We start from the raw sequence: 27,691 nt of genomic DNA, 5'->3' as shown, positions 1-27,691 counted from the left end.
TTCCCAACTAATTATTTTTGGGTGGCTCCGCACTCACATCTAGTAACAAGATAACTAGTAAATATTCAGTAAATGTATTCCGACCATTACTTTTCATATGTTTATTATGTTATTTTATCTTTACTGGATGAGCTTTAATCTTGTCAGACTGTCATTATATGAAAGTACTCTGACAAAATATTTTCCAACTTCCTTTCAGAGAACTTCATCGAGTACCCACAAGAGATTAGAAATACATTATCAAAATTGTCATAAAATACTGAAAAGAAAAAAAGGATTTAGCTGTTACACCCAAAATATCACTTGAAGGATAAATCATTCTTCGCCACTTAGAGAACAGGCTACAAACATGGACGCTTTTAACTCGTCTCATGGTTTCCCCTGTTAACAATACAGACTAGGGTACAGCCATGATAGAAGGATATAAGAACTAAAGAGGTCTCCCTATCTCTCTTTTTATTTGATTGGGTACATATTTGAAAGTTACATATAGTATGGGAAGATTTGAGTTCACCAAGTTACATATAATTGTCTTCCTTACAGGGGTGGGAAAAAAAAAAATCGACAGCCTGGTTCTTGTAGAATCCAGATCCATCAACGGGTCGTACGTGATGAGATCAAAAATAAATGCATGACTTTGGTTATTGCTTTACCCTTTATCTTGGAAACATTATTTACTTGGAAATTAATCATGTTTATGGTGGCACTAGTTATATTTTGTCATTTTTGATATTATGTTTGGCAGTGTTTGTAACAAAAGTTGGAAGAAAAGGATCTACGTGCACAATTCCTTGCAGACGATGTCAAATATCCATGACTGAGAACATGCAAGCAGCCCAAGATCTTATATGCTATGCATGAACAGATGAATTGCTGTAACAATATGACAACGTCTTGACTCAGCATCATACTAGAATCCAAATTGAATAAGCCCTAAAATATGAATCATTAAGAAGATGGAACATGTAGGCAGAAAAACGTTGTAACATCACATATATTTCCTATTATTGACTACATTTATGAATTCAGTAGTCTAAAATAGCATAGCTTGAAAAGTGTCAGTTTACTGACACATCTATGAATATGTGTTTCTTACCACATGGGAGAGTACTTAACAGGTTTTTCAAATGCTTTCCAACATTTATAGCAATGTAATAGTAAAATGAGGAAATGGAAGAATATACTAAGAAACATAAGTTTCAGCTGTTCCATTGTGCAATATATGTAATGATTTTCCAAGGTTAAAATAACCATGTCTATTATATTTTGTTCCTTATTATTGTAAAGTTCATTATGCTAAAGTAAAAGGCAGATAGTGAGAAGACATAAGATTTGTGTGGTTTCGCCCTATTTGCAATTTGTCTAAGTTTAGGACCACCGGCTATCTGGCTGAATTCCATATCTCCAAAGTGCCATACAAACATATCACAGCACAAACGACTAGTGACGACTAGCCAAACATGTTCGTTTGGTTTGGTATTCTGAGTTCTGTCTGCAGCACAATTTTTTTTTTTTTATAATTGATGGAAAAAAATATGACTGATGGCTAAGGAACAGCCACTAAATTGTGTTTATATTTACAGATCAAGTGAGGAAAAAAAATAATCTATATATTTTGCAGTAATTTGATTAGCCCATTTTTACACTTTTTTTGGTTTCTCCAAATGGGATTCCTGAATATTTTTAAGGGATGTTATTCGTATGAGCTGAACTTTTAACTAAACAAGTGTCGGAGGTTCTGATCTAAATAAATTTTTCACCATGCACATGTCTGGAAGATACTAAGTTTGCCCTATTAAAATTAGCAAAAAGAGCAGACAGCCTTACAGATTGTCAGAAGAGAAACATTAGGCAAACAGAGACACTGTGCAAGGCAAATGTTATTACTAATATATTAGTATTTTAACAAATTGGTTGTTTGTTCGTCCACCCACTGTAAAGCGCTGCAGAATTTGTTGGCGCTATATAAATAATAACATAATAATAATAGTCTAGTGTATTTCTCCATACGTCTGTATAACTATTGCACATGCTGTTACCCATGCACTTTAATGTTGACTGTGAAGTGCTCAAGGCTACAAAGTATATCTCACACCTGTAGAATTTATTAATAAACATTGCAGGTGTGATATGAGTTATTTTAAGATATAGTTTGCCTTACATTGTGTGTTACAATGATATCAGTGGCATACATACAAGCAATGATGCCCTGGTGCGAAACTCTCCATGTTCTTTTGTTTTATCCTCTAAGAAAGAATTGAGGCTGATACATTCAAAATCTATTAGTCCAATGCACAACGACATTTAACTTTAATTCATGAGCATTACACCAGTAGGGGTCACTGTTGTCTTAGCATGCCTTAACATTCTGTTGTTTGAAACTTCGTTTATTTTACATGTAGAAGTCAAATTAAAGGATCTCTCCCTTTTAAACCATTGACAAAAAAAAAAATGGTGGCAAATGTCTCTAACCAAGCTTTAAATATTTATAGGGCCTTACTTTTTGCACTTTACTATGGTTTTATAACCAAAAGGCTCAACAGTAAGTAGTCTAGATAATCCAATTAAATAGAGAGAACGCTATTACAAGCAAGCAAAATGTGTTTTTACATAAACAAAAACATGTTTACATTGTCCTCATTGCCTGACATTACAAGGGAGAGAATAAAGAAACTTTGGTCACGTGTTGCAGACATGCATGCTTATGAAAATACAATAATAACATTCGGGTTATTACATTGCCAGTTTTAATCAGGGACGCTTATAAAAAGTGCTTACTTTGACACTCACTACCTACTTTAAGGCTAAACTGGGGAGAATCGAGTCTGCAGCCAACAATTTACTCAACACAGCTTTAAAGTATGCTTTTAGTTTAAGTCTTACTGACCGAAGTCAGTGTATAGTAAATTCATTGTTAAACACAAATCTGCACACACCAAACAAGCAATAAGACTTATTTTTCCTACAAAAATCTCACATTTGCAGTGCTGTTACTATTGCAAGGGATTCTGGGTGGGCATATGCAAATTAGTTCAGCAAAAGAACCACCTTTTTGCCTCATTTATTCTACTTTATACATGGATTCCTTGCACTCCATGGAATCCAAGAATACAGTGGGATAAATGAGCCAAAAAGGTTGTTCTTTGCTGAAATCATTTGCATATGCCCACCCAGAATCCCTTGCAATAGTAACAGCACTGCAAATGTGAGATTTCTGTGGGAAAAGTCTTATCGCTTGTTTGGTCATTTACTATCCAGTGATTACTCTTATAATATGATGGTGGCACATCTGCTAACTATGCAATTTTTTCAGTAATCTGAAAAAAACACTTTGTTATTACCTGTATAAATAATACAAAGGTCCTTGCTTAGTATTTAAAATGTATATTTCAAATGTATTTTTATTTATGGATTTTTAAGAACAGATTATCTCAGGACTAGAGTTATCTTAAGTTGAGGTTGCTAGCGTTCATAGTTTTTTGCTTAACCACCACCAGGGTTATTCTAAAGCGAGAATTCAAGTGGAACTCAAAGTAAATTTTAGATTAAAGGCCAAAGTAGCTGAACTGGAAGCATAGCTGAGGTAATATTTTAATTTCAGGTATTTTTTATCTTAAACTCACTTGAATCATTATCAATTCTCACTTTTTATGAATAACCCTGTTACAGCGCAATAATGTGCTTGATTATATCAAGGGCGGAGCTCACAGTGAAAACACGCTACTATTCATTGCAACAAGATTAAGCAAGAAAAATGTGGATGAGTGCACATGCTGCCCGAAACCTAGCTCTGGCCTCATTTCAAACTGACAAGTGAGTTACTGAGCACACGATGACAGAAGTGTGAAACTTTGCATCCACCACTTCAGTAAAATCTCCTTTAGCGATACTCTTTGTTTAAAGAATACAGCATTATTTCTCAATCTCCTATTTGAAATGCAGAATGAAATAGACAGGACCAGAATCCCTGTATTTTGTGCGGTTTATTAATTTATTTTTGCTACTACAGACTTTTCCTAATGGGAAAACAATTTCCCATAGGAAACTATGCGTTGACTGCCCTGATAATAAGTTGTTCTATTTGTGGTGTGTAACATGCTAAGGACATAATTAGTCATGCATTATTGAACTGACAGTGACAGCCTAATATGAACTTCAGCAAACTTCAACCTTTAAAGGGCTTAGGTTCAGAAAGTCGGCAATCAAAATTACATTTTAACATGCTTTTATTTTATTTTTTTAACTTTTTCTATGTGATTTGTGGTGTTCAGTGTCTTCTGCGGACAACTGTCTGTGATTATGGATTTGATGTCTCAAGTAGACTTTTAGAAAAGTCAATGAATGGGAAAATAATGATTTCCTAGATGTAGACACTAAAACTACACTATACTATAAAACGTGTGTTCAAATGTGTGTCTATTATTTCTGGAACTAACAAAATATTGTATGGGGCTAAATGTCAAGATGAAGTGATCCATATGTTCTATGTACTGAGCACAGTTAATACACGATCATGTGTGTTTGTCAGACCTAAGATAAAAACTGACAGTTCTTCTAGGACCATCAACAGTATAAGCAGCATTTCACATTTCTAATTTTTTAAAGGAGACCTGCCATGCTCCAAACAGCCTATGCTCAGCATATTGAGCATACACTTCTATCCATACACTGTGCTAGCAGTTTTGCTAGCAAATGTATAGATTTGGAGAAAAACCTATTTAAAAAAGGGTTTTCTGCCAGCTATTAGTCAAGGCGGCTCTCCAGACCATAGCAACCATAGCACATAGTAACCACAGCGCATAGCAACTACAGCGTATAGCAACCACAGTGCATGCTTCTAGCGCTGACTAGAGAGTATACGAATGAAGAGACGTACCAACATCACTGAGGAGGTTTGCCCTGCTTGAGGATGTGTCCCCAAGCAGGACAAATCAAAGAAGACAGGAGGCAGAGCAGAGGACGGCCTGCAGGTGCGTGTTACATATAACACCCACAAAGTGGTGCTAACAGAGGAAAGGTGAGTAAATCTCTATATTTTCCATTGAATACATCATGTATCTTTGTTATATATAAGATATATATATATATATATATATATAGGAGTAAGTGTAAGTAAGTCATAGGCGTGCGCACGGTGTGTGCCGGGTGTGCCTGGGCACACCCTAATCCCCGCTGCATGCCTATGTATTGAGACCGGCAGGGGAGATCTCAGGATCCCCCATGTCAGCTCATGCAGAGCCGGCGCTATCCAAACGCCGGCTCTGCTCTCAGCCTCCCTCCCCACTGAGCCACAGGCAGTGAGGGAGGCAGGAGAGGACCGGCGGAGCTCTTGCCAGCAGCTCCGCCGGGTTCCTCTCGCGAGATCTGAGCGTTGACGCGGCAATGCTCAGATCTCACGAGAGTGAACTCTAGCCCCGCAGGCTAGAGTTCACTCACCACTGGACCACCAGGGAAGGATGGCAGAACAAGGATCCCCCCTCCCAGGCATCAGGTAACAAGGGAGGGGGGATATTAACTGATCTGCCCCCACCTCCACTGGACCACCAGGGAATGTAGCAAGGAACAAGAATCCCCCCTCCCCACATAAAGCAAGAAGGGAGGGGGGATATTGAGTAATGTACCCCCACAATCACCCACACACATACAGCACCCACACACATAAAGCACCTACACACATACAGCACCTACAGACATACAGCACCCACAGACATACACAGCATCCACACACACATACAGCACACACATACAGCGCCCACAGACATACAGCACCCACACACATACAGCACCCACAGACATACACAGCACCCACAGACATACACAGCACCCACAGACATACACAGCACCCACAGACATACACAGCACCCACAGACATACACAGCACCCACACACATACAGCACCCACAGACATACACAGCACCCACAGACATACAGCACTCACACATACACAGCACCTACACACATACACAGCACCTACACACATACACAGCACATACACACATACAGCACCCACAGACATACAGCACCTACACACATACAGCACCTACACACATACAGCACCTACACACATACAGCACCCTCACAAAAACACACAGCACCCTTACACACATTACACAAACAGCACCCTAACACACAGCACACAAACAGTACCCTCACAAACACAAACAGGACCCTAACAAACACACACAGCACACTACCAGTACCCTCACACACAGTACATTAACAGCACCCTCACAAGTGCACACACACACACACAAAAAGCACCCACACACAGTACATTAACAGCACCCTCACAAGCGCGCACACACAAACACCCTCACCCACATAGTACACTACCAGCACCCTTACACACATCACACTAACAGCACACACACACAGCAGTGTGTGTGTGTGTGTGTGTATGTGTATATGTATATATACACACATATATATATACATACATACATACATACATATATATACGCGGCGTGTGCTTGTGCTTTAGGGTGCACACCCTAATGCAATAGGCTGCGCACGCCTATGAGGTAAGTTGTTTTTTTCACAACAGGTTCACTTTAAGTAACTCTCTATTACACAAAATAATATCAAGTGTGTATGAACTTCTAAACAATAGGCTAGATTTTCTTAGCAGAGTAATAGTTTTATTCTGTTTAATGAAAACTGCTATGTATTAACCAGAGTAAACCGTTACTCTGCTAAGAGAATCCAGACCAATGCCGGGTTACATCAGCATCCAAAACAGGCCCTTAAGCTGTTTAAATAAACAGTCCAAGCATGCTAACCACTACATCGAGCTACATTCACTATGGTGCAAGTAGAACCCTGCCCATCACTAATTTTATGTAGTCAAAGCATTTTAGAGTAATTTGACTTTTTAACTGGTATACACTCTGCGCTACTCACAGACTCCACTACTTCCTAGGGAGAACCAGAAGTTCCTATGCAGGAGCTCCAATAGTTACTCGGAGCTAAACTCTGCAGTACTACCTCATTTGCTGAGTGCCGATTACAGCACTGCACCACAGGCCGTAGCTCAGACATAGAGTTTCTGGGTAAGCAGTGGAGGCAGGAAGCAACACTGTACTAAAATTGTTTGACTTCTTACACTGGGGGATCATGGCACTCCAAGTACCATAATTACTACAGTACCGGTGCTTAGATGATTCATTTATCTACATTTTCAATAATAATGAGTCAGAGGATAAATACATGTGACTTAAATCTGGAAGGCAAGCCTAGCCATGGACATTTATTCACATAATGGCTAAATTCTCTTTATCCTCTTCATCCTATCATCCCATAGATTTCTGGATACATACTTTCTCTCCTAGGTGTATCTAGCCCTATATGCATTTCTATTTGCTTTGGGATAACCAGCAGTTAGTAACAGAGTTCTGAAGCAGTGTCCTTAACAGGTGACAATTAATATACTCATTAGTTTCAACCTTGATTGCTCCATTTTTTTAAAACTTTTGCACCATACTTATTTTGGAGGCTGTCGGACATTCTAACAAAATTTTAAATGGAAATAAAGTTCTTCCAGGTCGGTTTAAGCCGGCACCCTTTAACCTGCAGACTGTAGCTGACTTGAATTAAAGCCAATTTATGCCATCTTGAACCAACCCTGACAATTATTTTAGAGTTGATTGATTGCTCCTTGATAGCTGATTTTTTTTTTCATGTTGTTTGGCAGGGGTATTACATAACAGTCAATCAACATCAAGAGTGCTATCAGAGAAAACAAAAATACACTTAACAGCACTGAATGGCTGGCACACAATCAGTTAATTTGCTTGACAAAAACACACTACAGACATGGTTCTATTAATGAGCAATTGACCATGAAATTGAGGGTTCAACAATGTAGAGAGGACTCACGGGAGGTCAGCTAAGTAGGGAGATTAATCAACATCCATGTGCACTAGGGTGATGACTTATTAATGCTGAGTTGGGGGCTTTGCTTAAATTATATTCACTATAATGTTCAAAAGGGGCTAAAGTGGTCCTATCAGCTCAACCAACCCCCAATAAATGAAACAAAAAGCAAAAGAGTATGTCATAATGATAAAATCTTTATGAAATACTCACAGAAGCGGTGTTGGAATGATCAGACATGCGTTTTGCATTTTTCCTACACATTAAAAAATTTTACAAAAGGTGGAGCACTACTGCGATTAAGTTTTGTCAATTCCCTCAGCTGTCATTAGTGAGGACTGTGAAGAAAGAAAAGCATTTTCTATTGAGGCTCCTGTGATCGCATAGGATGCTCTACAGACATATGTGTTGTGCTCTTGCACATGTTTACTCTAAATATAGTGTTATGGGCGCCCAACCTCCTGACAATAAAGTTCATACTGGATCACCCAACATGCAGTGTGATAGGAGTGTCTATATTCCTGACAATTACAATGCCCATTCTGTATTACGCAGCATGCGGTGTGATGGGATCACCAAGGTCCCCGACAATAATGGTGCCCGTTCTGTACTACCCAACATATATTATGATGGGAGTGTCCATATCCTTGACAATAATAGTGCTTATACTTTACCACCCAATATGCAGTACCAGAATAACAAAACTATGTGGGCATAATAAAAGGTTTCCCATAACAGTTATCAGAATGACCTATAAAGTAAAAGCATTTAATACTTGTGAAATCCAGCTTAGTTATTGCTTTCTAGAGTCTCAAAACTTGTCATGGCACCAGTGCAGTGCATTGTCATTTCTCCAGATCCAACACTGTCCTTCCCTCCTCCTCCATCCATGCCTACTGGCCGAATGCCTCCTCCTGACTTTCTTCTTGATGTTAACCGCTGTGCATCCAAACTCTTAAATGTCACCCACTTCTCTTACTTTATTGACAATGCAAAAGTAAATGCATCATCACACCAACGCCATGGACAAACTTTCTGGCGTCATGTGACCTCAGCCGACCTAGCACTGCCACTGCCCTCTGCAGACTATATAATCCTATTATTCACTTTACACTGTGCCCTGTTGTGGTCCTTCCTTTGAGGTGATCCAAAAGTGCATTTATCTCTTTCTCTTCTTGGTTTCTTGACCCTGGTTTTCACCATCCTAGACTATTCTCCCTTTTTATTGTCCCTAACCCTTGGCTCATTTATTATACTCTATTTGGCATTACGTCTGGCCACTCCAAGGACTGGTAATACACTTATATCTACCTTTATTTTATGCGGGTTGGGTGGTGGAGAACAGTGACAAAGCTGCCAAGAGGCATTTTCATTGCACAACTGTGGTGGTTTGCACATCAGGGATCATGTGATCTGAAACAGATACAGACTGCCTCATTTTCAATAGCTGATCATACATTGTTATCTGGCAGTTAATTCACTTGCTACACCAATAATCCCAAAGAATCTCTTTATCTATATCCAAGTATAAATCAACCCTGGCATGTAAGATGGTTTGTAGCATATGGCTTGGAGCAGACATTAGTGAATTCCCAATTCCAAATGGTGCAAAATGCTTTCACTGCTGTAAAATGTTCTCAATTAGACAATTTATCATACAATGGCTTCTCCCCTTTCAACAGCTGGCTAATGGAAACAGGGTAGGAGCTATAGTCATTGAGAAAACTCATTGTACTGGAGGCATCCCTGGTACACAAAGAATTTCATTGAATCACAATTATCTTCTGCTAATCCATACTTCCCTTCTACATATAGCTTGCCTTGCACAACATGCAGCACAAGCTTATTCAAAATATAACTAACCCTGATATACAGCGCAGTCTACAACTATCAGTTTTGCCTGGATCAATTCTTTTAGGAACCTATTCTTTTCTTTTTTTTTTTAACCTGGTTTTAAATTGTGATTGTTCCATTGATTTCCACAGTGTCTCCATATTATCACAGATGCAAAGCTCTAGCTGCTTAGATTCATCTTGTTTTCTTGAAGTAGGACAACATCTGTAACTACAGTTGCTAGCGGTAACTGGTTAAATAGTAATTCCAATGCAGCTGCAATCACACCCCTTAATTTCTTCGGATGTTTACCATCTGGTTCTCTTCAATTGTCTACTTTTGAGAGGAACTCAATAGAGTTGCTGTCTTCATTAAATAGACTCCTATTCCCTCGGTAGGAGCCATTTTCGTGCATTAAAATGAATTTCCAAATAATATTTAAATACTTCTCTATTCCTCGTTGAAGCTATTAATGACTATTCTTTAAGTAATCTAATTATCTATCTAGAACAATATGAAAAGAACAAAATCCATGTGTGTTAGATCCTAAAATAAAATATATGTATGCACACGGGATAATGAATAATGACAAAGAACGCCATATCAGAAGAACTTGATTGTAGGATAAAGGACAAAATAAGCAATGGCCGAATAAGAATTTGAATCAGTCCAAATAAATAACTTAAGCAGTCTGCAAAATCATATCTATTTACCAAGTACAAGAAAGAGTTCAAGAAGTTGATATCTTGTCTAATGTTATGCATATGGAAAAAAAGATTCTCATATCAAGAGGTATTTACAGCCCTGAAAAAAAAGGAATGAGATACATTTAATGACCGTTTTTAACTACTTTAATTATTATGTGTCAATTTTGGAAGCCTTGTACATTGGGCACTTGAAGTCATCTGCAATGACGTAGAACATGAATCTTATAATGCCTCAGCAGGGTCTTGCTTTATGTTATACACCCTCAGTCACAATATAACACTATATTCACAAGCTTTCACAGCTGCAGTAAATGCTAAAAGTATTATTTTCATCACACTGATAAGTCATTTGCATTTACCTCAATGAGACAATTAAAGAAGCTTACTACAATGGTGAAATGCTTAAATGACGTGTGAAACCAGTCACATTGCCTTCAGGTAAATACAATGTAGCATCACTGTTACAAAGCTTTTAATAACCATAGTACAATATTTAGTAGTCCGATAGATCGTGTTTCGTTAGGATATCTCGTTCTTGTCCTCACACATAGATCAGAGAAACAATAATAGTAATAGTAATCAACTATTCTTATTACATTATTTTTTCTAAATAATTCTGCAAAGTTTTTGCTAATCATTAAGCAACAACAAAAAAATGATAATAACATGCCTATTGACATATTTCAGTAGGGGACTACTGATCATTTCATAGCCATGTTGATCTAACTATAGGCTTTTAGATTGGTTCTCTCTCTCGTAGAATGATGGATGCTTAAAGAAGAGAGCCTGTATTACTATCCATTTATGTATCTGTGCACTGTTCAGAAAATACGTTTGTAACATTTTATACCCAAAATGCAATGTGGTCATAATTGTCCCCAGAAAAGCCCAGATGTTTCTTACTCTCTATTAACATCACGATTGTGGAGAATGAGTTATCAAGTTCAATTCACACCGTTAAGCACATAAGGACAAAACAGTTGGCAGTAAGACCTACGGATTATGTACTTTCTTCTCATTGACTTAGTGGTTTATGTTGTTACATGTTAAATGCCAAAGCTTTTTGGAATCCCTATCCACTATTGATAAAAGGTCTATGTGTCATGTCCACTGACTGCCGCTCGTGTCACGAATTAGAATACTTGTCTGCACTGTCAGCAGGCCGTGACAGTAAACGTCAGGAACAAGTGCAAGCGTTATGTTTTAGAAGGGTTTAACTCTATAGCCACTGCATTATAAAGCACATAGCAGCATAAAGTTCATAAAAAACAGTAAAATAAAAAATACAAATACAAAATCCCATGACATTTAATATTTAAAAGGATGTAAAAGCAAAGGTTTATGTAGTTTTTGCTAGTATGTCATGATGTCTTAGTGACACTATTACCCAACTTAATGATAAACATTTTATTGGTAATGAACACGAATACCACCAACCAGCTTTCATTTTATGATTATGTTGGTATGTACCAATGACCCTTAAAGAGTTATTTAAAGCATTATGATTACTTCAGTGATTTCAAGTGGTCATGGTACCTTGAGTCTTTGCATCCAGCATTTTGCTTTGAAACACTGCATACAGAGAAATTAACCCCTTAGCTGCCAGAGATGTTACTCCACCTCTGGCAGGTTTATTAGCTAGTCAAAAACTAAGTTCCAGGCTTGGTAATGTCAATTCTGTGCAAAATTGGTATTTGAAGCCAGAATGCACAGCATGCTAACACGAGAAACCAACGGTTGCATAGACACCCCCTCCATGCTGCCCCTGTCCACCCTCAGTCTGTCCTCTCTGACCTCACTACCCTCTGGCAAGGAAAGTAAGTAAAAGAAAATCTGACTGCAGGGAGAACTTGGATTTGGCGCTGAAATGGAAGTGAGATTTAACGTTTTTATAATTTATTTATTTTTAAGTTGGGTTGGGACACACACCCTATAAAGGTTTATTCTAACTAAAACGAGTGGTTTATGAAAAAAAAAAGTTTTGGGGTTGGATTAACCCTTTAATGTCTGAATATATAAAAACATATGTAGTAAAGGAATAACTTAATAACAAAGAAAGCAATTAGCATAACAAACATCTTTGTGGAGAAAAATGCATACAGTGATGCATTAACTGTGAACTGTTCACCTCTATAGTTTGCTTATATTTACTTAAGAATAGTGGGCACCAAAACCAAATAGTTTATTGGAGCCATCTCTCCAGTTTGAGTCCAACCATTTTTGGGTGGCTTGAGAAGAGTTCTCCCAGTGTCCCTCATTTACCTGTTCAACGTTCGGTGGTAACAGTAGGACGAGAGCATTTTAAAAAGTGCAAAGATGAGTGTGTTGTGTTAATGTTAGATCATGCCCATGTCATCATTACCACCCTGCAGCAGAGATGCCTGGTTTAGACAGGATTGGAGTGACACAAACCAGTAGTGGTGCCCAAAGACTCTTTGACCCATAACATTACAGCAAGCTGCAGTGGTTATGGTGCACAGAGAGTCCTTTCAAATCATCTGAACATAATCTACTTGCTTAGGAAGAGGTGGTAAAATATCTACTCCTTACTATTTATGGTAATTACATAATGGGAAGGACCTATTTCTGACTGGTGAGGAATAGAATCGCTTGAAATATGCAGAAACCTATTGATAAAAATTATAAGTAATGTAGGTTCTCCTAAGAATACAGCTGATAAAAAGATTAACCATTTCTTTTTTCAAGCATGCTTTATATACAAATCACTTGATTGCCATGTGTTGAGTAATCCCCTGATGTTACCAGTCATTTGTGGCTACTATTTTAAAAATGTGAAATCCTTTTATTACACTCTACAACTAGTTTGTAATTAAAAGGGAGACAATGATGAGTCTACTTTATCCAATGCAACATATACCCCATATCCAGGAACAATTTATGACCTTCTGCATTGTACTCACATTCTCCGAAATAAATATGACGTACAAATCCCATGTTTTCAAATACCCTTGAGATTTTCTGTAAATAGACAATGGTTGTAGAAGAGCTAGCATGCCTAACACAGTTTCGAGGACCCTGTGGATTTGCTTAGGACTCCTTGATATTTTCTCACAGTATTAAAAATTCTTTATGCAACCAATAATAAACAATAACTGAATATGCACAAGCATTTGATAAACATCATGAAACTCTAACTGTCCATCTGCAGAGAAGCATTTTACAAGTCGGATTACAGATATTTAAAAAAAAAAAAATATTTAAAGTTCCATAACTTTCCACATAAATAAAGCTGCAAGTTGTAACTTCAAGGGATATTTTAAAAGCCATGATCCCTACAGTTTATTGCAGTGGTTATGGTGAAAGATGTTGTGTACCTGTTTAATGGCAATGATAGGTTGCAAGCATTGGTGGGGGCTTCTCATTGATGTTCAATGTTGGATGGTTTAGAATGAATGTTTAATGTTGAAGTGAAACTGAATTATCACAACAGTGATTGAATGGCAGGGTGTCACGAGAGTCACTCAAAAATTATCTCCTATAAAAGAGAGGGGTAGCACCCAAAATTCCTTGCACCATAATTGCTGTAATACATTTTAATGATTACAGGGGTTTCGAGTGCTCCTTTCTGGAGTTTGACACCGATATCCCCAAATTAAGTATTTAGAAAGGTTCTCATTCACTTTGCTTAAAAGTAACAAAATATTGAATTGACCATGTTCTACTGCTGGAGAATACCACAAGGTGAAATGTTTCAAACCCTCACGGCATTGCTCAGGTACAGAACTTACACACTACAACTGATGGGTAGAAGAAGATTTTATGGCACACTGATACTGAAATTCACATTTTAGGACCATTCTGATTTTTTAGAAAATCTCCCCTTTAACCCCTTAAGGACACGTGACATGTGTGACATGTCATGATTCCCTTTTATTCCAGAAGTTTGGTCCTTAAGGGGTTAAACATATTTTTTGTACTTTAATTTAATATCGTGGTTATTGGGGAGTTATGAACAGGAAACCAGCTTTTTTAAGTCTTCTCAAAATATATTTTTGGCATCACTTTTAGATTTGGATGTGCATTCTTATCTCGTGTGTCCCAGTTAGTATTTTGTTTCCTGTTTGTTTTTACAATAAGTAGCAGTAAAGTTTATTTTTCATATTTTTAAATTACTGGCATATAGTGGTTATGTAGCCTAAGAAATGATTTATTTATTTAATTTTTTTTACATAGCATGTATATTCACCTCACTTCACGTAAGCAGATGAGAAGACGTCATCAATGCGTACAACAAATATTTGATCATCAATTTGGTGTAGTAAGTTCAGATTTCTAAAGGTTACACAGTCAAATGAACATTGCACCCCTCAATAACAACTTCATCTCACTGTCTCAACTTCAGGAAGAGTTTTCTTTGATTTAGCTGCCACTCTCAGCATATCAGTGGCCTCCTGACAAAACACTGCTCATACCATGGTGGCAGCAAAGAGCACAAAAGGTGGGGATGCTGTGTTAGGCTCTTGAGGTCCAACTTTGGGGTTAAAGCACCTTAGTAACCCTTTTATTATTATTATTGCGATTTATATAGCGCCAGCAGATTCTGTAGCACTTTACAATATTATTAGAGGGGGGATTTGACTATAAATAGGACAAGAAAACATACAGAAACGAAGGGTTGAAGAGGGCCCTGCTCAAACGAGCTTACCCTTGAAAGTAAGATGGTACACACAGACATATCTGCTCCTATAGGATCTTCAATTTAAGCTAAAGTTGTTGTGGATTTTGTTCTGATCTTTCTATTGGATGTTCAAATTTTATCCAAGAAAAAAAACAAAAACAAAAAAAAACAAGGCATGTCTTTACTATAATCGTGCAAATAAACTGTAACCAAGATAGATGCTTGGCTACGTCAAATAGCAGCTTCAACATTTAAATGAATATTGTGGAACAGACATATTGTATAACATACACTTCATTAAACCTCGTATAGAGTTGTTTGTAGAACAACTTCTGTTAATGATTTTAATGTAACAGAGGACACTGGTTCCTGCATATTGATATCAACATTGCCATGAAAATATATTATTTTTAGTCCAGAGCACTTACACTCTATGAGAGTAGATAACGGTTTGAATGCCAAGCTGACTTCACAATGAACATAGAAATATGAACATAGTGATATAGTAAATACATTATATGTATCTCTTATTCTCTTTTGATATATGATATAATAAGTTACCTTTAACAAAAGATAAATCTTAATTAATGTTCTCATTTATGAACTAGTCGGTGGTAAAATGCAATTATTTGCATCTACTTAAATATTAGACCAAACTGCATACCTCCCAATATCAATGCCCAGTGACTCAGGATGTTGGTGGAAGTAGTAGGGCAGTGAAGTGATCTGCTAGAGGGGAGGTTTGTCCCAACAAAGGATTGTTTAAGTGCTCTCTGTAGGGTCCTAGTGCCCTGAGTCTAATGCAAGTGCATCTAATGATGCACCCACGTTACACTTTTTGGGGGACAGATCCCTGGTGTCCCCAAAAATGGGACCTCAGAGAACAAAGTTGGAACCGTGAGACAAGACCCATAAACCACGACTGTTCTGTCAAAATTGGATATTTTGGCAGCATGAAAGTGTGAAGTGGGTAACATTACAATGATGACATTACAGGTAGGTCTACTTGTGCCTCGCTGTAGAGAATATAAGCTAACCGGTAAAGTTGATATACGTCACTACATAAGAATGTATATATCTTACCTGTGGCAGTAGGGAAGAATGGCAAGAACATATTTGCAAGAGTGATGCACGCTTTTCCTGCCATCATAGCTTTGGTGATAAAATAAGATCTTTTGTGGTATCTGGTGCTACATAATAACCAGGGGACCTTGTAGATTCAACAATTACCATGTCTAGGGTGCAGAATCATATGGGCTACTGTATGGAAACACTAAATAGCTTCTCCTGCTCTTTCTACCTGGCACATAGGGGAGCAGACTACATAATGAAACATTGTTCCCAATGGCCATCTCCTGCACAGAGAAGTTTTAAAACTAGAACAGTCATAATACCCCCTTTTTTTTCCCTTTCACTATTTTTTATTCTATTTTTCTTGATCTGCTCTCTTGTCCTTGGCAGCTCTCTTCTTTTTTTTACAAACATAAAATACGGAATGCTTGTAGATATGATGCACAGCAAATTATAACCAGCTTGAGTACATGGACTTGTGCATCAGGGTTCATATGGAGTTGTCTTTTGCTGGAGCCAAGTGTGTTACATGGCAAGTCTAGAAAAATGAGTATAATATCAGGGGACAGAGGACTAAAAACAATAGCTAAACTATCACATAAACAATATCGCATTCATAAAACAGCTGCATGGAATGGCATTATTTCAAATTACATTTTTGTTTACAAAAAAAAATCAACTAACGCTATATCAAACACAGGTTGTAAGTTTGTTAATATTGGACAGTATTTAAGCAAACTTTGGCTGGCGTCTTTTATAAAACACATCTATGTCACCTTCGGGTTAGAAACAGAATAATTATCAAAATGTAGATATGAATAGTTTTGGCATCTCTAATTAAAAAAACAAAAAAACAAATCCATACATTTATAATCAAAAGACAAAAGATTTGATTTTTATAAAACATTTAATTCAGCCAAGAACACATAGCTTATCATTGTCATCCAAGGAGAGGCCAATGTTCCTTTTTATATTAGTCAAGTCGCACCAGAGGGGTTGGGATGTAGGACCCAGGAGAGACCATTTTTGCCACACTGCTCAAAAATAGTTTAATAAAAACTATAATACCACAGCCTCTTTACAACAAAACCATAAAAATAACCTGTAGCAGCTCTAGAGGTTAGAGTAGCTCTAAATGCTCTAATGCAGGGGTGTCAAACTTATTTGTTCTGGAGGGCCAACTTGTCCACTGAAATAGGTATAGAAAATGTATGTAAATGCACAAACAAGAAAAAAAAATCAGTCACAAAGAACATCTTCACATGATGTCATAAATGTAATGTATTCATTTTTTACCACAATAAAGATGTTTATTTGTGTGAAGTGTTGTCTTTTGAATGCAGTGGTGTATTACTATTTAGTGCTTACATTTGATTTGAATACATTGTTGTGTATCATTAATGGCGTTTGAACGCAGGGCTTTGTTTGTGTGTAGTGTTTGAATACAGAGGTGTATTTATATATAGTGTTGTTTCAATGCAGGTTTGTGTTTGTGTGCATTGTTGGTGTTTCAACGCAGGAGCGTATATTTGCGCATTGTTGGCGTTTGGCGTTTGATACAGACACATGGGTGCACACATACACTTACACACATACAGATAAACAGGCACAGATACAAACAGATTCACACTGACACAAATACAAACACACAGTCAGATACAAAGAGACAAAGAGGAAAACATACACACTTGCACACTGACACAAATTCAAATACTAACACTGACACACAATGACACTATGTACAAGACTCTGGTAACACCCACCCAAAATCATGGAGAAGTACAAGCTACATCTTAAGGGATTAAAGGGGTAACCTGAAGGGGAATTTGGATGTGAATGGAAATAACTATGTACAATAGGAAAGAAAGAAAGAAAAGAAAAGAAGGACAAAACATTTAGAAATGCACAAGGGTAGAGAAGATGAGGGAGAAAGAGAAGGACAAAATTAAACAAAGATACAGACGAGTCTGGTCAGTGGATCTAATAAAAGAGAGTTAAAGATAGGACAAAGTCATATATTAGCAAAAACCAAAGGGTACTAAACCCTAAAATATGGTTTCAGAGTGTGAATATAGGCCGTAAGCTGTCCCCGTCTCTCTTACCTTCTCAACTCTCTGTAGGATCATACGGAGTACAGGGGGGTTTTATCGATCGCCCAAAGGCCCACTATAGCCATACATGTAGCCAGGGACAATTTAACGGCCAACTTATTCTCTGGCTTCATAAGCAAGACAAGGACATCATGTATTAAATACCAACTATAAGGTATTAGTCAACTATGTTTTTTTTTTATTTAAGTTCAGGTAAATATGCAATATTGTGAGCTTCAGTAGATTGACAGTGACTGGATGCGTGGTCAGAGAAATTTAGCGTATAACATAGTCCAAAATACAGGGCTCCTTTGTTAGTAGGGAGCCCGATATTTTTTTCCAGCACATTATTTTTTTTGTCAATAGCATTCTTGCCATTGGAAATGATGATGAAGCCATATTGTTGCTTCCAGGTTTATCGCAGGTCCCTCAACCATTTTTACGTATTTTTAACTTTTTGTCTGCTGGACAGTTTAGTATCGCTGACAATGTCAGTTATGCTATAATCCTTGACAGATTTGTTTTTCAAGTTGCATATCAAGGAGCATTTCCAAGCAATCAATCAGCATCAAAATAAGTCTTAAAGTCAATACATGTCAACTTTGTAATTCTATCCTTACAATCTACTATTGCAAGTACAGGCCAGCTTCAAACAGCCATGTTGAAACCCTATAACTATATATACATGAATATATCTATTTTCCCACACAAGTTAGATGAAATCCAACATTATAGCAAACCAATAGGTATGCAAAATGTTGTCCCACCTATAACCACTCTATAATTTATCAAGTAAGATTTCCTTATGGTAGGCTCAAGCACTTTAGCTTATTGAAATGCTATATGTGTGAAAGAGCATTTCAATAGAAATTGGCAATTTTATAAATTAACCTTGGCTGTCAATCAGACTAGCAGTACTTGTACTTCCTGGTTGCTGAGCTCAACTCAAAAAGCAGCAATTGCCCAGAACATCTGCCTTGCAAAGATTTCTCACTGAGCTGCATTGGGAAGTCTGTGATTGGACAGCCGCAGAACTTCTGGGTGGGGTTAGAAGAGGAGGGCTTGCAAAGGCTTCACACAAGAGATCTACAGATTTTGCAAGTTGTTTTAAGATATAAACCCAATGGAAAAAAAAACATTATTAAATGCATGCATGTTTTCAGTTGTGATATATCTACTTAACAAGCGATTTTTTTTATTTTATTTGGGCATTGTAGTTTTAAGGACAGCTTTTTAAAGTGTCCCTCGTGCAGTATTTGGAAAATCCATCTATAACCAAAATAGCTAAATTAACAAAATGCTTGACTTACATTGTTTCTCTAAAAATTTGCTATTCACTTATCATTTTTATCAGAACCAATTGTATGAATAACTCGAGTTCATTAGAGCTCATTATACACCACTGTAAAATAAGGCATGATAACAACTGCATACCTATTCATACAGAAAAAGTTATTCAAAGCATGCAGCAATACATCGATTGAATGATTTGTACAGTATCAGTGACATAATAAAACATGATGCTACACCATCTTAACATTAAAATGTTTTCTTCTAAACAATGATAATGTTTCTTTAAAGATTAGTTGCTAAAATAATTTAGTAAATATGGAGGACTTTTCAAAATGCCAAGATAAATAGACCACTGGTCAAATAGATTACATTTGTCTTTTTTTCTCCCTTTTTAGAAACAAACAGAAATTGGCAAATTGTGCACAAAGCTTTCATGGCTTACTCTGAATAAGCTCTGATTACTCCCACAGGCAATATATCGCCATGCATGAGTGCAACAGATATTAGCCTCTTTTCAACCTAAATTGAATTACTCAGTTTGTATGCTTTTGGGATACTGCTAAAATTATTTTAAGTAAGCCTATGACATAGAAGTAATAGAAAAAAATATATTTACCACTATTTGTCAGACTATTAAGAGGTTTCAATTTTTCTTAGCGGCATTTGAGGATTTGAGCATCCCACAAAGTAGCATAATAAAACCAACATTCTAATTGTTTTGTGAACAGAAATAGCAATGAATCTTAATATTACAGTTTTAAAAAAAATATTTCCATATAGAACAACCCAATTGTTTATAGCTAGATAAAGCTCTAGTGCAATAAGTGCTCTAGATATAATATGTGAATTCATACAATACATATTATTAACAAATATACACACAAACACACACGTTTAAACTCGCATGCAAAAACATAAAAATATCTGATGTCTGTGTGTGCGTGTGCTTCAACACATACATTTACTCTGCTGCCTGATTTGGCAGCATCTACTGGTAGCATTGGGGGTTAAAATTGTTGGCAAGGAATACAGGACTAGTATGGGAACAATCCAATCCCCTAAGCTGTCTCTGTTACTCTTGTCTGCAACAGATTCAAGTTAAAATAAGCAGTAATATGTGCGTTTGGCATTAAATATGTGGATCTTTTCATGCTAATGTTTAGTACAGTAGGCATACTTGCTGTGAAACTTATTTTCTTACTGATACGTTACAAATATGATAACCTGATAAAGTGTAGTTACGCACTAATACATTTATATCACAATACATACGCCCGTATATGTATGTTCACACATACATTTTCTTATTGTTGCTTTAAGTATTTGCTCGTTTAACATTTTTACAAAAATATCAACAGCCCTGAGTGCCAGAGGAGAGGATATAATAAAGCCTATATTCCATTGCTCTGGCAATTAAAGAGTTAACACATTTATTGCCAGAGGGACATATAAAAGCATTTTGTTGCAAACATGAAGTTGATCAAGTTTGACAGTGAAACAGAAAACAAATAGTTTAAATAGCTGATAGCTTGTAAACTTTAAGTAATATGACCCCTCGCTCGCTCACTTCATATAAGGGTCTCATATACTCCTTTCGCACAGCAGAATGTATATTTTAACCAGTTTAATCAACAAGCATCACAGGAAAAAAATAAAATAAAATAAAAAAAGAATATCTAAGGCAGTCAGGAAAATCAATTTTAGTTTGGCCAACACATTTTAAAACCAGAATTACAGGTTAACAATTGTCAAATGTTTTCTTGCGCTCTGCTTTTTAACCTATTACATGCCAGCCTGTGCAGAGTTTATGGTGAGTTAAATTACACAACTGTCTGTCACTTTAAAGTGCTAAATAACTTTTGCATGCCAGGCACACACAGCAGTATAAAAATAGTATTATATAAAATCTAGCCATACCCAGCTCAACGTGTTGCTAATGGTTGGCAGACTTTGCTCCCACTAATACCTTTCAAGCTTCATCTTAATGCTGTTTAATGCGTGAAAACACCCAAGATTTATCCTGTAAGAACTTACATTAGTAACCACCAGCCTTTTGCTGTCTGAACATTGCCAGCCAAAGTGGATTAGAGAATAAGGGCTAAGCTAAATTATACACTGTCTGATTTTATGGTGTAACATTTAAAGATATGCTTTGTTTTTATTTTTTAAATAAAGTTACACAGAATAAAAAAATAAAAAAAAATAAACATTTTTGCAGCACCCACCTTGGTACTGCTGTGGAAATACTGAGAATTTAGTTTGGCAAAGTATCTTTTTCACGTGGATATACATAAAAGATATATTGCATAAGTGAGTGTGTGTGTGTTCTTTTTTAAATACAGTTACACAGAACACCCCCCTCCCCCCCCCCCCCCCCCCCCCCCCTTGGTACTACTATGGAATTATTGAGAATTTACTTATGCAAATATATATATATATATATATATATATATATATATATATATATATATATTTCATGTGGATATTCATAAAAAAAATATTGCATAAGTGTGTGTGTGTGTATTTATTATCTTTCTCAATAATCTTAAAACTGATTTTAGTGTCAGTACTGTCTGTATCTTTCAGACAGTGCAATCTCACAGGAGTTACCAGTACACATAATTAGTCAAGCCTGCATATCTCTAATACAGAGAAGTTGAACCAGAAGCTGCAAACCACTTTATTTATCCTCACCACACCTTCCTGTTCATGGGAAAATTGTTCAAATGTACGCAACAGGCCGACACCTACAATTTAAAGTTCTGTATTATAAATCAACTGCAAAGCAGGTACTATCAAATCAAAAGCACCTGCCAGAGGTGCACATAGAAATACATCGTAGGTTAGTATTTCCTTAGCTACATTCTTTAAACAACAGCCATAAACGTTAAACCTAAAAAAGAAATCTTATAAACCACTATTAAAAGCATCTGCAATGAACACTGTTCCCGATTGAACAGTTGTTTAAGGGAGAGGAATAGATTACAGTACATGTTGATAGAATTCTCATAATGTGTGAGAATTCTCTCTGAGACTGTGGTAGAAAGATACAAAAGCTGTATTTAAATGCTCCATAAACAGAAACAGCAAATGGCCATTTTCCCCTTATATAGCAATTTTGCCCTTGAAACATTTTATGCAGGTTTCAAACCAGCATACAGCTGTTCCCTGATAAATGCATTCAAATGCTTTGCTTACAGGGCAGGCTGTGTCTTTCTCTGCATGTGTTTAAGAGAAATGAAACAGCAATTAATATAAGAGAGTACTCCTAATGCAAACTTTATGCAAGGTAAATAATACTACATCCAGGAACAGGAGTATACAGGTAGATGCTTACCTGTATGCTTTATGCAGAGGTCCAGAAAGAGATGAAGTTCAGGATGACCCAGTTGATTTGTAGCCTCCTGCAGCTTAGTCCACAAAGTGCTTTGAACCCCAGCTGAGCCATTCACATGTCTGTTCTCTCATTCACTGGTTTCAAGAGTTGAGGGAGCTCCAGTACTAGGTCTGACTCATAAGGCAGGGCAATTCCTCTAGGTCCTAGTGCCTTTCTGACATAAACCAGGTGTGTGCTTCACATTTTTTTTTGTCTCTGTTCAGCAAGTTCAGTTATATTCCAATGACATTTTAGCAAGTGGCTAAAGAATTCTGCGAAAGAACAGACGCTCAATAATTTTACGCGTAAGCATTCAGATCTCTATTGCATCCTCTTTTAGTCTGCAGCAGACCAGCTGATAATACCCCCCTATAGTGATGGAAGACTTTTAACTAGGATTACATCTCAGCCTATCAGCTTCAACCCACTGTTTTTTTTTTCCTTCAAATAATCACCAGTCGCAATGACTTAACCCTTTCTCTTACAGGAGGATTTGCATATAAATGAATTACAAATGCCTCTGGCATTCATAGCATGTATTCGACATGCATTTTCAGTATTTCTCATGTGTACATTAGAATGAAAAATCTATTTTCCTAAAAATATTTAATAGTTTTATCAGCAACATTCCGGCACATATTATTAGTTTGATTCCAGCTCTCCCATTCAGTCATATGTGTATATTCGTCTTAAAGAGCACTGTCAGTATATCAATCCTCTGCACAGAATGTCTCAGCCGCAGCATGCATTTTCACCCTGTAGAGGCTACTATTTATTTATTTTGGATGCCCAAGGCACTGGAAGATGAAGTGGCTTGTTACGATCATATATCTCCAGCACATGAATGAATCCAGCCCTCTCTGATTCAGATTCAGGAATACACTAGTAAATGACTAAGGGCAATTCCGTTTCAAAGGAACCAGCACAACTGTGCGTGTTGTGTTTGTGAAAAATGCACCTTTTTCAAAAGTCGTGTTGCTTCATGTAACAGAATACATATTTACACATCTTTTTTATGTATTCATTCCAGCACAAACATATTGCTATCTGTTTAATGTGTATTGTTTGCTCATTATCACATGAAAACATATTTGACTATTTTTGTAACCTTTTGTACTTCACACTTGTGAAATTTCTGATAAAAAAAATGGTAAGTTCCTCAAACCCGCAAAAGAAATGTATTGCGTCACCACTATTTGGGATGGCACTCAGCACGATACAGGCCTTTGCCCCCATGCAATGCTGCATGACCATCAACCCAGGTCACATCATCTTAACTAGCAACTCTTGCAGGTTTTTGACCTGGCATGACCCTGCAGAAACTCAGCAAAGAGGGGGAATCAAGGCCATGCACAATGAAAGCTGCAGGAACCTGGATGTGTTTAAACACATGATAAGTTGAAGGACATCTGGACAACTTTTTACATCAAAACTATTATTTAATATAATAATCCATTTGCCAAGTTTTTTTTGGAATTTTTTTTTTTTAAATTACGTATATGTAAAAACCATAACTAAAACTCCTCCATATCTTTAGTACATGACAGGATCCTTAAGCCTTGTACATGCACCTTGGGTCAGACAGTGTTTGAACACTACAGTTGGTCTTTGTGGTCTTACCTGCTTCTTCACTCTTTGCACAGAAGCAGGGAAAACCATAGAGACTAAATGTCGGTATTTAAACACTTTCTAACCTAAGGTGTATGTATATGGCTGAAGGATCCTGTCATATGCAAAAGGTAGGGATGAGTTTATCTAATTTTCTTTAAATATAATTAATTTCAAAGTGTATATTCCCTTTTAAAAGTTAATGACATTATTATTATTATTAATTATTATTATTATTATTATTATTATTATTATTATTATTATTATGTTAAATATAGTTTTCAGGTGAATGTTGTCATTGTATGTAGGTGACAGTTGTCCTTTAATATTTAAGAATAAATTAATGTGTGTTGCTAGAATTCTTTAGCAGGTTCAGGGTTTCAGTAAAGCAGACGATACTATTAAACATCTGCTGACATTAATTCCAACTAACTGTTTGATCAGTTAGTGTCAATTATCTTAGTGATGTAACCTGGCCGTGAGTTTGCTTGAATGCACTGGAATTGTGATAATGATAATTAATTTTAATGGCCTAGTATATTGAAAAGTATGTTCAAGAATTTAGAAGATTGAGGATATTTGGTCAGTTAAGGACTTAGTCCTGCTGGCTGCAGATAATTAATAAATGTATACGGCCTCATGGCTACATTGGATGACCCTTCCTGAATCTGACTTTCAAGAGATCATTGCTGCTTTGGTCTCCATCTGGATGACTTCCAAAAGTATACAAACCTTCCATGGTAACCTCCCCTTGACCTGGACCTTTCCCTCTATATCCCCCTCTTTCTTCTCTTAGGACCTCTTTTTTTTTTTTACCTTGTGTTGCCATCAACATAAAGCAGGTGTTTTACTTTAATTTCATACACCGAATTCCAACCACATTTGGACAATTATGAGATGCAGGAGTTACTGGGAGCAGCTTATACTTTATGTAAGTTAATTAAAAACCACTCCAAGTGTTGTTGTTTTATTTTTGTTTTAAAACAAAAATAGTTAATAGTTTTACAATTTGCAATAATTTAGTGAAATGTACCAGTCTGTATATGATAATGAAAGGATTTTCAGGATGTGCTAAAAACTGATAGATTACTATTAGGTTTTTTTGATGCAGAAAATATGTTTGAAATAAATACGAAACTCCACTGGTTTCCAAGTTTTATTTGTGGAGTGCAAAATCCAAATATAATGTTTTTCCCATTAATAAATATCTATTTTTATATTAATAAACAAAAATTAGTATTGACTGTAAATCATTTTATTTCAAGGCATTGAAATGCGTATATTAATGTCAAATAGCTGATCCTATGATGTCATAACGTGGTGCTTTAAGGAATGACATCTATTCCAACTTGGAGTATGTGTGCCCTCTTGTGGATGCAACATCAAGAAGGCATTACATTGGGATTTTAAGACAACAAAAGCCAGCTTCCATCAGCACCGAGACAGATCATCTCCCACTTTTCAAGGGCAAAAAAACAATTAGAACAGAAGCCGTTATTTTCACAGTAGCCTGAGTTTTATTCTCTTTCCTGTGTCTTTTCCTCCTTCAATCCTTCTGGGGTTTATTCACTGCAGAATTACTACAATGTGTTTTCTGCCAGAGCCTACTGCAGATTTAATTCTCACTGAGTATTTATAGCATCCTTGTCTGATCTTGTGAATGGCACTCAGCTCTGAAAACCTTATTCTGACATGCAAGGAGATAAGAAGGCTTGCTGGAAGTAAATATTAGATTTAACTTCTACATTTCTATGAGAGGCGGCATAGTAATGCAGAATGTATTTGTGATTTAAAGGGACTGTCATGTACAAATTAATGTCTTGTTCAATGAATTTGTTTTATGTTCTTCTCTGCGCTATGTGAGTTTAATGTCTTACACATGTGTACACCATTAATTATTTTACTTTTTTTTTCTTTATTGGACGAAGATGTAAAATGTATCTTTGTGCTGCATGTTCATTATTTTCGGAAAGATATTGATCATTTCATCAACTCTGCAATTGTGAGTTTACATCTTACATTAAATTTATTTACATATTTATTGATCATTACCAAAAATAAGTTAAAGCTGGTTGGTGTATTGATCAGGGTGATAGTTACACAGTAGTGATGTACCGAACTGTTCGCTGGCGAATAGTTCCCGGTGAACATAGCGTGTTCGCATTCGCCACGGCGGGCGAACACATACGCAGTTCGATCCGCCCCCTATTCGTCATCATTGAGTAAACTTTGACCCTGTGCCTCACGGTCAGCAGACACATTCCAGCAAATTAGCAGCAGACCCTCCCTTCCAGACCCTCCCACCTCCTGTACAGCATCCAGTTTAGATTCATTCTGAAGCTGCATTCTTAGATAGAGGAGGGAAAGTGTAGCTGCTGCTCATTAGATAGGGAAATTGATAGCTAGGCTAGGGTGTTCAGTGTCCACTACAGTCCTGAAGGACTCATCTGATCTCTGCTGTAAGGACAGCACCCCAAAAAGCCCTTTTTAGGGCTAGAACATCAGTCTGCTTTTTTTTTTTTTTTTTGTAATGTAATTGCAGTTTCCTGCCTGCCAGCTTCTGTGTCAGGCTCACAGTGGATACTGTGCCCACTTTCCCAGTGCCACCACTCATATCTGGTGTCACAATAGCTTAAGCTTGCATTTAAAAACAAAAATTTTTTTTTTACTGTAATAGATTGAATAGCAGTTAGTTGTCTGCAAGCGTCTGGGTGTCAGGCCTTCAGCGTTTACTCTGCCAACCTCTGTAAGTGCACTTTGCCACTCATATCTGGTGTCACTATAGCGTGCCTTTAAAAAGAAACAAAGTTTTTCACTGTAAGCTAATAGCAGTCAGTGCCCTTAAAGCGGGTGTCAGGCCTTCAGCATGTACTCTGCCAACCTCTGCAAGTGCACTTTGCCACTCATATCTAGTGTCACTATAGCGTGCTGTTAAAAAAAAAAAAGTTTTTCACTGTAAGCTAATAGCAGTCAGTGTCCTTAAAGCGGGTGTCAGGCCTTCAGCGTGTACTCTGCCAACCTCTGCAAGTGCACTTTGCCACTCATATCTGGTGTCACTATAGTGTGCCTTTAAAAAGAAAAAAAAGTTTTTCACTGTAAGCTAATAGCAGTCAGTGTCTTTAAAGCGGGTGTCAGGCCTTCAGCGTGTACTCTGCCAACCTCTGCAAGTGCACTTTGCCACTCATATCTGGTGTCACTATAG

General features: G+C 36.9%; 1 protein-coding gene across 3 annotated transcripts in view; it reads right to left on the bottom strand.

The window, feature by feature from the left end:
- NGF (nerve growth factor) overlaps window positions 1–23,225 on the bottom strand; it is an 85,172-nt gene extending 61,947 nt beyond the window's left edge. For all 3 annotated transcript variants that reach the window (XM_063444310.1, XM_063444311.1, XM_063444312.1), the window contains exon 1: window positions 22,843–23,225. The gene's annotated coding sequence lies outside the window, so the exon portion shown is untranslated. The remainder of the gene's footprint in view (window positions 1–22,842) is intronic.
- Window positions 23,226–27,691: the final 4,466 nt, after the last annotated feature.

This window comes from Pelobates fuscus, chromosome 1 (genome assembly GCF_036172605.1).
Source record: "Pelobates fuscus isolate aPelFus1 chromosome 1, aPelFus1.pri, whole genome shotgun sequence".
Lineage (NCBI taxonomy): Eukaryota > Metazoa > Chordata > Amphibia > Anura > Pelobatidae > Pelobates > Pelobates fuscus.
Note: the sequence above shows the minus strand (reverse complement) of the source record. Positions and strands in the feature narration are given on the sequence as shown.